The sequence below is a fragment of the Carcharodon carcharias genome, chromosome 17, assembly GCF_017639515.1.
Source record: "Carcharodon carcharias isolate sCarCar2 chromosome 17, sCarCar2.pri, whole genome shotgun sequence".
In the NCBI taxonomy this organism is placed as follows: domain Eukaryota; kingdom Metazoa; phylum Chordata; class Chondrichthyes; order Lamniformes; family Lamnidae; genus Carcharodon; species Carcharodon carcharias.
In genome coordinates, this window is record NC_054483.1 from 30,176,450 (window position 1) to 30,189,217 (window position 12,768).

The following is a 12,768-nucleotide window of genomic DNA, read 5'->3' on the forward strand; positions in this document are numbered from 1 at the left end:
ATATTTGTTCATTTCTTCTGCCATTTCCTTATTATCTACTATTAACTCTCTGAAGGGCCAACACTCACTTTACTTATACTTCTATTTAAATGCCTGTAGAAACTCTTGCTATCCATCTTTACATTTCTAGCTAGCTTCCTCCCATACTGTTCAGTTCGTCGATCCAAGCAGCCATTGTTTAAAACTTTTTCAAGGCTGAGCACGAGTGCCATTGCAGAGAGAGCCCACCAAAACCAGCAAGTATGGCTAAACCCTTTGTCTTCAAACAAACGGCAGCATCATCTTGAATTTCAGCATCTTCTTGAAGCTGAACCTGCACTTTAACGTTTTTTAACCATGGATCAACAATCCAACTTACCGGATCACAGAACCATAGACAAATTACAGTGCAGAAAGAGGCTTTTTAGCCCATTGTGTCTGTGCTGCCAAAAAGAGAAAAAAGGAAGCTGGTTACTGAATTTAATCCCACTTTCCAGCACCCGGTCCATAGCCTTGCAGGTTACAGTGCTTCAGATGCAGATGCAGGTATCTTTGAAATGAATTGAGCATTTCAGCCTCAACCATCAACTTAGGCGGTGAATTCCAGACGCCCACCAGCCTCTGGGTGAAAAAAGTTTTCCTCATGTCCCCTCTAATCCTTCTACCAATCAGTGCCTCCTGGTAATTGACCCCTCAGCTAAAGGAAACAAGTATTTCCTGTCTACTCTAAGTCCCTCATAATTTTGTACACCTCAATTAGGTCACTCCTTAGCTTCCCCTGTTCTAAAAAAAGCAACTTTAGCCTATCCAATCTCTCCTCATTGCTGCAGTTTTCATGCCCTGGCAACATTCTTGTAAATCTCCTCCATACTCTCTCCAGAGCAATTATGTCCTTCCTGCATTATTGTCCCCAGAACTGTACACAAAATTCCAGCTGTGGTCGAACCAGCATTTTATACAGTCCCCTCATTAAATCCCTGCTTTTGTATTCAATACCTCTCCCAATAAAGGGATGCATTCCATATACTTTCTTGACCACCTTGTCCACCTATCCTGCCACCTTTAAGGACCTGTGGGCATGAATCAGTTTGTACACATCCAAGGATCGAACGGATAATTGGGCGTCCTGGAAAACAGGATTTTTAAACTACTGGAGTACATCAGCTCTAAGCAGAAAGTCAGAAAAAGCCCAGATACTTTTTATACTGGTTTGGTGAACTTGCTGATGAAGTAATCCGAATGCAGTGCATTGATGAATCCTCAACCAGCTTCGATGAAATATTAAAAGCCTTTGACGAATATTTTAATCTTCAAGGTTTGGAGCACACAGAGCTTAAAAAGAGACACAGAAAATCCCCAGTAAAGTGCTGAAAGGAAAAAAACAATACTTATGTAAACCACACGAGGGCACCAGAAAGGCAGGGAACTTTCCGGATGTCTCAAAAATATTTCCTTTTGGAAGTCCCAACACAATTCCTGAACTGTAGCAGCATGTGACAGTGCGGAGCAAGCAGCTGACTGTGAATGAAGGAAAGCAATCTGATCAAACCCAAAATAATCAAACCATGAAAAAGGAAAATGAAATAACATTGGAAAATGTTTGTAACAGAGCTGAATGGGGAGATTTGAAACTCAAGATTCAAGCTGAGTATACGTCCTTGAAAAGTTGTCAATGATCCAAACTGTTCAAGATCTGAACAAACAAAAATTTGAGGCGTCACAGAGGTAAAAGAAAGAGACTACAGAACTGAAGGAAATGGTTGGACATTTGGGAGAAAACCTGGAAAAACATTACATTTCCAAGGAGATATATGAAGAGATGAAACTCAAGAATCTAGCATGGGGAGATAAAATAGAGGTTCTTGCAAAAGACTGTGAGGAGTCTCAAAAACAATTAGCGGAAACATAATTACAGAATGTGAGCTTGAATGATAGCACAGAGGAATTATACTCTGCACAGGAAAAGCTGATCAGTGTATAGAGTCAACTTTCAAGTACAAAAGATACGCTTGACAAGACAAAATAAGAAATAATGAGAACATTGGAATGTCGATCACGAGAAGTAGGACACCTGAAAGAGGACTTGAAACACTTAAATGATGAACCTGTAGAAACAAACTCAACAAAAATGGATCTTCAGTTAAAGCCTGATGAACTTCAGGCATCAGAAGTCTCTGATAAACATTGTATAAAATGACAGGGACAGGAGAAGGAATTGCTGATGGATCAGAACAGTTGCTTGAAAGCAGAATTAACAATCAGAAATTTTCAAACTTTGGTCCAATTTGAAGAACATGACGGGTAAGATGCACAGTATGGAAGAGCAAATCTAGACTTTGAAAGCAGAAAAGGTAAATTCTATGGAACAGACTGAAGATCTAACGAGTGAATTGAAAGAGTCCAAGGAACAGTCAGTGACCATGGAAGGCAGGTTCCAAAAAGAGCGAAATGCCCAGGTGATGTTGTCAAATTTATACAAGAGTTCCATAGGTAACTCCGAAACAAAAACAACTCAACTTACCAGAGTGGCTGCTGAGGTGAATGAAAATATTCATAAGCATGGAACACAACAGAAAAAGAATAAAGTAATACAAATATTTGGCTAAAATAGTGAAACAAGTGGAAATGAAAGTTTCATTTCTTTTATTCATTCACAGGGTGTGGGCATCACTGGTTAGGCCAGCATTTATTACCCATCCCTAATTACCCCTTGAGAAGGTGGTGGTGAGCTGCCTTCTTGAACTGCTGCAGTCCGTGTGGTGTAGCTACACCCATAGTGCTGTTAGGGAGGGAGTTCCAGGATTTTAACCCAGTGACAGTGAAGGAACGGTGACATATTTCCAAGTCAGGATGGTGTGTGGCTTTGAGGGGAGCTTCCAGGTGGTGGTGTTCCCACCATCTGTTGCCCTTGTCCTTCTAGGTGGTAGTGGCTGTATGTATGGAAGGTGCTGTTGAAGGAGCCTTGGTAAATTCCTACAGTGCGTCTTGTAGATGGTACCCGCTGCTGCTACTGTGTGTTAGGGGTGGAGGGAGTGAATGTTTGTGGATGGGATGCCCATCAAGTGGGCTGCTTTGTCTTGGATGGTGTTAAGCTTCTTGAGTGTTGTGGGAGCTGCACTCACCCAGGCAAGTGGAGGGTATTCCATCACACTCCTGAATTGTGCCTTGTAGATGGTGGACAGGCTTTGGGGAGTTAGGAGGTGAGTTACTCGCCGCAGGATTCCTAGCCTCTGACCTGTTCTTATAGCCACAATATTTATATGGCTGGTCCAGTTCAGTGTCTGGTCAATGGTAACCCCCAGGATGTTGACAGTGGGGGATTCAGTGATGGTAATGACTTTGAACATCAACGGGTGATGGTTGGATTCTCTCTTGCTGGATGGTCATTGCCTGCCACTTGTGTGGTGCTAACCACTTGTCAGCCCAAGACTGGATATTGTCCAGGTCTTGCTGCATTTGGACATGGACTGTTTCAGTATCTGAGGAGTTGCGAATGGTGCTGAACATTGTGCAATCATCAGCAAACATTCCTACTTCTGACCTTATGATGGAAGGAAGGTCATTGATGAAGCAGCTGAAGATGGTTGGGTCTAGGGCACTACCCTGAGGAACTCCTGCAGTGATGTCCTGGAGCTGAGATGACTGACCTCCAACAACCACAACCATCTTCCTTTGTGCTAGGTATGACTCCAACAGCAGAGAGTTTTCCTTCTGATTCCCATTGATTCCAATTTTGCTAGGGCTCCTTGATGCCACCCTCGGTCCAATGCGGCCTTGATGTCAAGGGCACTCACTCTCACCTCACTTGGGAGTTCAGCTCTTTTGTCCATGTTTGAACCAAGGCTGTAGTGAGGTCAGGAGCTGAGTGGCCCTAGCGGAACCCAAATTGAGCGTCAGTGAGCAGGTTATTGCTAAGCAAGTGCCGCTTGAAGCACTGTTAATGATCCTTTCCATCACTTTACTGATGATGGAGAGTAGACTTATGGGGTGGTAATTGGCCAGGTTGGATTTGTTCTGCTTTTTGTGGACAGGACATACCTGGGCAATTTTCCACAAAGCTGGATAGATGCCAGTGTTGTAGCTGTACTGGAATAGTTTGGCTACGGGCGCGGCAAGCTCTGGAGCACAAGTCTTCAGTACTATTGGCGGAATATTGTCACAGCCCTTAGCCTTTGCAGTATCCAGTGCCTTCAGCCATTTCTTGATATCACGTTGAGTGAAACGAATTGGCTGAAGACTGGCATCTGTGATGCTGGGGACCTCCGGAAGAGGCCGAGATGGATCATCCACTCGGCACTTCTGGCTGAAAATTGTAGCAAATGCTCCAGCCTTGTCTTTTGCACTGATGTGCTAGGCTCCTCCATCATTGAGAATGGGGATATTTGTGGAGCCTCCTCCTCCAATGAGTTGATTAATTGTCCACCACCATTCACGAATGGATGTGGCAGGACTGCAGAGCTTAGATCTGATTTGTTGGTTGTGGGATCGCTTAGCTCTGTCTATCATTGCTGCTTATGCTGTTTGGCACACAAGTAGTTCTGTGTTATAGCTTCACAAGGTTGACACCTCATTTTTAGGTGTTGCTCCTGGCATGCCCTCCTGCACTCTTCATTGAACCAGGGTTGATCCCCTGGCTTGATGATAATGGTAGAGTGGGGGATATGTCGGGTCATGAGGTTACAGATTATGTTCGAGTACAATTCTGCAGCTGCTGATGGCCCACAGCACCTCATGGATGCCCAGTCTTGAGTTCCTAGATCTGTTTGAAATCTAGCATGGGGTGGTAGTGCCACACAACTCAATGAAGGGTATCCTCAACGTTAAGGCGGGACTTCATCTCCACAATAACTGTGCGGTTATCATTCCTACCAATCCTGTCATGGACAGATGCATCTGCGGCAAGCAGGTTGATGAGGATGAGGTTGAGTATTTCCCTCACCACCTATCGCAGACCCAGTCTAGCGGTTGTGTCCTTTAGGACTCAGCCAGCAGTGGTGATGGTGATGGTCATTGAAATCCCCCACCTAGAGTACATTCTGTGCCCTTGCCACCCTCACTCCTTCCTCCAAGTGGTGTTCAACTTGGAGGAGTCCTAATTCATCAGCTGAGGGAGGGCAGTACATGGTAATCAGGAGGAAGTTTCCTTGTCCATGTTTCATGGGGTTCGGGGTCAATGTTGAGGACTCCCAGGGCAACTCCCTCCCGACTGCATACCACTGTACTGCCATATCTGCTGGGCCTGTCCAACCAGTGGGACAGGGCATACCCAGGGATGGTGATGGTGGTGTCTGGGACATTATCTGTAAGATATGATTCTGTAGGATGACCATGTCAGGCCCAGGGCTTTGCAGGGTCGACAGGGCTGCAACTGCCATTGTCGTTTCCACTGCCTAGGTTGATCTGTCAGTTTCATTCCTTTTTTGAGGGGGCATTTAAGAGTCAACCACATGTAGGCCAGGCCAGACCAGACCAGACAAGGACGACAGATTTCCTTCCTAACAGGCATTAGTGAGCCAGATGTGTTTTTAAGACAATGGTTTCATGGTCATCATTTGACTTTTAATTCTAGATTTTTATTGAATTCAAATTCCACCATCTGCCCTGGCAGCATTCAAACCCGAGTCCTCAGGGCATCCCCTTGTGTCTCTGGATTACTAGGTCCAGCGACAATGCCACTTCACCATCACCTCCCCTATGCATCATGGTGAGCTGCTTGATGAGAGAAGAGGAAAAAAAATGCTCTGGGGACAAGCACAGCCATCGCCCACCCCAGATAAAGCAGGATAAATCATCAAACCACAATAACCACAAATGCCGAATCGACAAAGAGCGGTTCAATACCAAAGAATGAGAAAAGGGGATAAAAAGACACCCAGAAGCCCGAACAACCTCCAAATCTGCAGAGTTCACCTGCAGCGACAGAGCCTACCATTCCCCCAACAGTCGTGTGAAGGAAATATGGAAGGGTTAGAAGGACTCCACACTGCCTGAACCTATGAACTCAGGAACTGGAAGGGGGGAGATGTCATCGCAATAATGATGTAAATACAAAGGGCAACCTAGAATAACTTGAAATACATTGGATAAAGACTTGGGAGGAGATGTTGTATAAAGGCCTAGCATATATATGGTTAACGTGGGACTGAGAACAGTACCACCCACACAGTGATGTAAGAGAACACATGACCTGAACCTAGGGGTCAGTCATGTGCTGGACAAAGCCGTGTGTACAAGCAAGCACGGAGAGAGCTCCTAGCTTAAACCCTTAACTGTATATATGTACATAATTCTTGTAGGTCATAAATACCTTCATCTCACCTACTTAAGACCACAAAGACTTCATTAAGACCTACCAAGCAGTATCTAACACCCTGCAACAAACATGATTGTTGAGGCTAAAGGCTTTATTAATAATTGAAAGGCTCTTCATACATTAATATGAAGGTGGTGTGTAAGTAGGGTGGTACATTGCAGGGGGAAACCTGGAAGAGAAGTGAGTGGGTCAGAATCATTGATTTCAACTCAGATCAATTCATTTTGACATTGTGTCTCCAAACTATACAGCAGGCATGATTGGTATCCAAACTGGAGATGTTTCTCATCTAGATTGAATGAGGCCTCAATGGAATTACTGCTCAGCAAAACAAAGGGGACATTTCCCAGTGTGTTTGGAGGTAGCTGAGGAGGAGAGTAGCAGCTGTGGGAAACAGGGAGCTCAGAAATAATCAGTCATAGAAAATCCGATCACCAGGGCCTTCATACCTGCATCCATAGAGAGCATTCCTTAGATATGTACTGGTCAGGGGGTCCACACTTTGTATCAATGTCAGAGGCAGAATGGTGGTAGTGTGATGCTGGCCAAGAGGGTTAACAAAAAGGAACATGGAAGTGGGAATGACAGTGAAAATGCTTCCACCATTTTACTTCTTGTTGTTTGCCCTTTTCTTAGCCAGAGTCCAACGTGCTTCCTTGTCTTCCAAAAGCAGGTGGAGTTATAGCAGTCTCTGGCACAGCCCTTAACCTCCAAAACCTTGGAACAATGTAAAAACAATTGATTGGGGACAGTTTGGGTACATTACTGGAAGGGGGAAGGTATGACAAAGGTAGATCTCCCTGGACAATCGAGTAAAATTGAAGAAAAAAATATTAAGGACACAAACGGTGTTTGGTCAGGGTCATGCAGGTGATTCAAGTAACTTGGACATCCATAAGGTGTTTGATACATAACAGAATGATCAGCCCATTGAATAGCAGCAGCAAATAGCTGCACGCATACAAGTTTGGCTAAGGTGAAGTGGTGAAAGGTTGGCTTATATGGTGGGGTTCCCCAGGGGTCAGTATGAGGAGCACTGTTATATATGAATGACTTGGACTTGGGTGGCAGATGAGGGGTCGCATGAGCAGAGAGACAGCAGGTTCGGAAAGCGGGTTAAAAGGGGATCCGAGACTTTATAAATAGGGGCATATCCGACATTTAGGAAGGATGTGGGGGCTTCTGGCATGACTGATGAGGGGAGCAGCAGCTTAATGACCAGTGAGTCAGTGAATGGAATTCCTCATCTTCTCTCACTATGCTACACTCCCAGTTGTCACCTGTTACTTTCTTCCTCTGCCGGTAACATCACTTGACTTCCAAAAGCATCTTAGGAAACAGTCGGGGCCGAAATCTAAGTAGCCTTCTGGGATGAAACAGTGGAACCCATTGGGGCTGCATCAACATTGGCATATCTCAAAGCCATTGAATCTTTTCACCTACTTTGTATTTGTTTTCAAAAAAGAAATGAAGCAAGGAAGCAATGAAGGAAGGAAAGTAGCAAGCTGAACTCAAATTTGGCCTAACTATGACTGGGAGGTTTGTTTCCAGTGGGCTGTGCAGTTGATGAGAAAGAAAGCTGTTGACTGGAAAAAGAATTTCCAGGAAGCTGAGGAATACCCAGAGGGTGAAATAGTGTCGTCAGATTTTTATGTAGGATGTCGTCACCATCAAAGCACTTGCAGACAATGCCTGTCAGCATATCCCAAAGCACTTTCCAACCAGTAAAGTACTTTTGAAGTGTGGTCATTGTTGTAAACACAACAGCCATTTGTACACAGCAGGTTCCCACACACAGCAATGTGGGAATGATCTTCACTCACTGCCCACCTAGACATCACCCTCACGCAAAGCAGACAGTGCCTGTCATATCCTAAAGCAATAAAACACTTTTAGCCGTGGCTGTTTTTGTCTTAAACACAGCAATGTGACACTCAAAGCATTTGCAGACTGCCTTTTAACATATCCTAAAGCACTTTCCAAGCAATGTGGTTATTGCTGCAAACAAAGCAGCCATTTGCACACAGCAATGTCCTTCACTCACTGGTTTTGTTTCTTTCTTCCCCTTTATATGAGAGCGCAAAAATGAGATCTTCATCCACCCAATCCACCGGGCCTGCATCAGCCACAGCTCACACCACCAGCTGGTAGATGAAAGCGTACAAGAGGGGGACCAGGCCCTTACCTTGCTGAAACGACACAGGATGCACCGCACAAAAGCGGTAGGATGTTAAAATTCAATATACTGATTTGCAACCCATTTCACAGCTTGCACATTAGTGAGTAGGTGGCGTGGGGCAGTGGGAGAGAAGGGGTGGTGGGTGCAAGCCGGTATAGGCATTGCCTTGGATGAGTTAGCGACAGAGCGTTGGAACAAAAATCCCTTTGAATCATCGTAAAGGGGATTAACATCTCATCCAAAAGGCAGCACCTCTGATAGTGCAGCACTCTTTGTTGAGACAAGGTGGACTGAAAATGGCTGCCAGTTTGACGCCAGCAGCTGAAGGTTATCAGAAGCAGAATCTACTTGCGGTTTCTTGTTAGCTGCATTGCCAGGAAGAAGGTGACTGTTCCTGACAATATAATTTACATCGGTGTATAAAACCATCCCTGAAAGCCGGGCTAATTTGTGCCAAATTAGACTATTTGTCTGGGCCCTGTCCAAGGGCCCTATCCATCAGAAGCTGCTCGCGAAAGATTGCTTTTCAACCGTGCCCTTGAGAGGGGAAATTGATTGGGATCTCGGAGAGCAGAAATTACAGCTATAACTTAAGAGAAACAATAATTACTGAATGATACCAGTGTCAGCATTCTGCAAAGAAAGCATGAAATAGCCATCAACGTCCGATTCAATTCAGCCGGCAGAAGATTTACTGAGGAAAAGAGAACAGAGCTTGAATGGGATTGTCAACCCTCCAGGATTGTCCTGGAGCCTCCAGGAATTAAAGATTAATCCCACAGACAATGCTGCCAGCAAAAGACAGCAGAAACAATTCTCAGGGCATTTTCTTTCAACACTTATTTAAACGTGCAGTCAGGTATCACAGAGTCCACTCCTCTTCCCGCGATCACAAGGAGGGGTTCTGCAAGGGTGGGCATGTCGGGAGGCTGATGGCAACAATGGGGGTGGTTGAAGGTTTATGTAACGAAGCTTCCAGAAATATGTCTGATCAGAGCTGGGAGGCCAGACAAGTGAGGCCTGCATTATTTTTGTGGCTGCACAGATGCGGAGCGTGAAGTCGCAGTAGGAGGGGTATCAGTTATCTTTGCCACACCTTGCTCCACCCTAGGCTGGATGAACGTGACCCTTAAGGCGATTGGCTTGGATTTGCTCGGTTCAGCTTGCCATCTCTCCACCAGGTGAGGATTTGTCACACTGGAGTTCTTTAACTGGCTAATTAATTGATGCTGCTTCAGAGACGTAGGCTGGGAGGAGGGGAAGGCACATGGTGCAGCAGGGCAACATATTAAGCGATCATTCAACCTGGACAGGCTGTGAAGGGGCAGTAAAAGGGAGAATAAATTAAGCTGACATGAAATTTGCTTAAGGCCCAGTTGTAGAGTGGGCAACCTGACAGGTATCAACCTGCATTGATAGACTGGTCCTCTTAAGCTGCACATCCCTTCGGTTTGTAATGGATAAGGGCAAAACAACTTGCCTGCATGCACAGAGACACATGGAATACTCTGTCTGAAAGGAAGATTCAACAGGAACTTTCAAAAGGAAATTGGATAAATACTTGAAAAGGAAAATCATTTCAGAGTTGTAGGGTAACAGCAGAAGAGCAGGACAAATTGGATAGTCCTAACAAAGAGCAAGCACGGTCATAATGGGCAGAGTGGCCTCCTTTTGTGCTGTAAGGCTCCACTAACTGGAAACCTGAGGGTGCTGTTTTTCAGGAGCCGGAGTGCTTGCAACTCATTAAATTCTTGGACCACTGCAAACCGTGCTTGTCCTCCCTCCATCAACAGACCACACACTCCCCCAACACTGCTCACTCTCCTTCCCCACCAGCACTGTTGTGGGGCAGGACAGCAGGGGGACTGGGACTAACTCAACAGCCCTTCAAAAGGGCCAGCAGGGCCATGATGGACCAAACGGCCCTCCCTCTGCAGTGGGATCATTTATGTCCACTGTGCCTTGTTTAACACCTCACCTGAAAGAAATCCGACAGTGCAGCACTCCCTCAGTATTACACTAGGAGTGTCATCCTGTGTCAGCCCTGAAGCAGGACACGAACCAATGACTTTCTCAATCAGAGCCTCGAGTGCTCCCCACTGAGATATGGTTGATGGTATAATTGGCCTTGATCCCAGAACAATTAGAGTCTTTGGATTCAGTTGTCTTCACTGCATTTGAAGATGATTCAGTTAATGTCTGCAGTTAACATTGAGGCAAGTCTCCCTGTGTTTATGCCCCATTTGTACTACTGATTAATGGATTCACATTCCATTGATCACAGCTAAATACTGTTTACTCTAAACGCATGGGTGTACAATTGATGGAATCCGGACAAGTGCTACCGTTTCATTTGGTTGCTGCATTCCCATAGTGTTCAAGTCCGGATGAAGAAGGCTGGTTTTTGGATTCATTTTTGAGCATCACGCTACAGGAAGGAGGCTGAGGCAATAGAGAGGCCCAGTTCTGCCTGGTCTGAAAATGCAAATACAAAGAAAGGCATGGAGCTGTTTTTCACAGAACAGAGGGCATTGAAGAGTATTTTGACAAAGACATGTGAAACTTTGATGAGATGGGGCAGGCTAGATAGAAGCAGGCTATTTCCAGTGGTAGAGCAACCTAGAAAGAGTGCCCACATATTCAGGGTTGAACATAAGTGATTTCGAATGGAAAGCAGGTGTTCCCTTTCCCACAGAGGCTTATACGTCTGTAGAATTTAGTGAAATTAGTGATCGAAGCAAAGGCCAGGGCAGCAACGAATTTTCAATTTCACAACATTTTCGAGAAACTGCTCCTGCTCATGAGAGGATCAAGAAGGAGAGGGCACAGATTAAAAATAAATGGCAAAAGAAGCAAAGCAGTTTCATGGAATGAGTGGTTAGGGTCTGGAGAGCACAGTGCTGGAGGCAGGCTCACTCGAGATATTCAGAAGGGAATTAGACTGTTATCTGAAAAGGAAGGATGTGCAGGGTTATGGGGAGAAGGCAAAGGAATGACACTAAAAAGCCAGTGCAGACACGAAAGGTCCAAAGACCTCCTGTAACAATTCTGTGATACTGATTCTGTGATAGGTGATTGAGGGAAAACAGTGCTGCACTACTGGAGGGTCAGTACTGAGGGAATGCTATTGTGTACAAGGATCAATACTGAGGGAGTGCTGCACTGTCAGATGGTCAGTACTGAGGCAATATTGTACTGTAGGAAGATCAGTACTGAGGGAGTGCTGCACTGTAGGAGGGTCAGTAATGAGGGAGTGCTGCACTGTCAGAGGTTGAACTGAGGGAGTGCTGCACAGTCAGATGGTCAGTACCAAGGGACTGCTGCCCTGTCAGAGGTGAGTACTGAGGGAAAGCTGCACTGCAAGACGGTCAGTGCTGAGGGAGTGCTGCACTGTCAGAGAATCTGTACGGAGGGAGTGCTGCACTGTTGGATTGTCAGTACTGAGGGAACGCTGCACTGTCAGAGGTTCAGTACTGAGGGAGTGCTGCACTGTTAGAGAGTCAGTACTGAGGGAGCGCTGCACTGTCAGAGGTTCAGTACTGAGGGAGTGCTGCACTGTTAGAGTGTCAGTACTGAGGGAATTCTGCACTGTCAGAGTGTCATTACTGAGGGAGTGCCGCACTGTTAGAGTGTCAGTACTGAGGGAGCGCTGCACTGTCAGAGGGTCAGTACTGAGGGAGTGCTGCACTGTTAGAGTGTCAGTACTGAGGGAATTCTGCACTGTCAGAGTGTCATTACTGAGGGAGTGCTGCACTGTTAGAGTGTCAGTACTGAGGGAATGCTGCACTGTCAGAGGGTCAGTACTGAGGGAGTGCTGCACTGTTAGAGTGTCAGTACTGAGGGAGCGCTGCACTGTCAGAGGTTCAGTACTGAGGGAATGCTGCACTGTCAGAGGGTCAGTACTGAGGGAGTGCTGCACTGTCAGAGGTTCAGTACTGAGGGAGTGCTGCACTGTTAGAGTGTCAGCACTGAGGGAGTGAGTGCTGCACTGTTAGAGTGTCAGTACTGAGGGAATGCTGCACTGTCAGAGGGTCAGTACTGAGGGAATGCTGCACTGTCAGAGGGTCAGTACTGAGGGAGCGCTGCACTGTAGGACAGGCAGTACCAAGCAAGCCCTGCACAGAGATGATGAGTTTCAGATGAAACAATGAACTGAGATCATGGCTGTCCTCTCAGGTGGATGTGAAAGGATCTCATGGCACTACTTGAAGAACAGCTGGTGCATTCTACCCTGAATTCTGGCCAGCATTTATCCCTAAATCAACATCAGTAAAGATAGGTGAAGTGGTCATTGTCT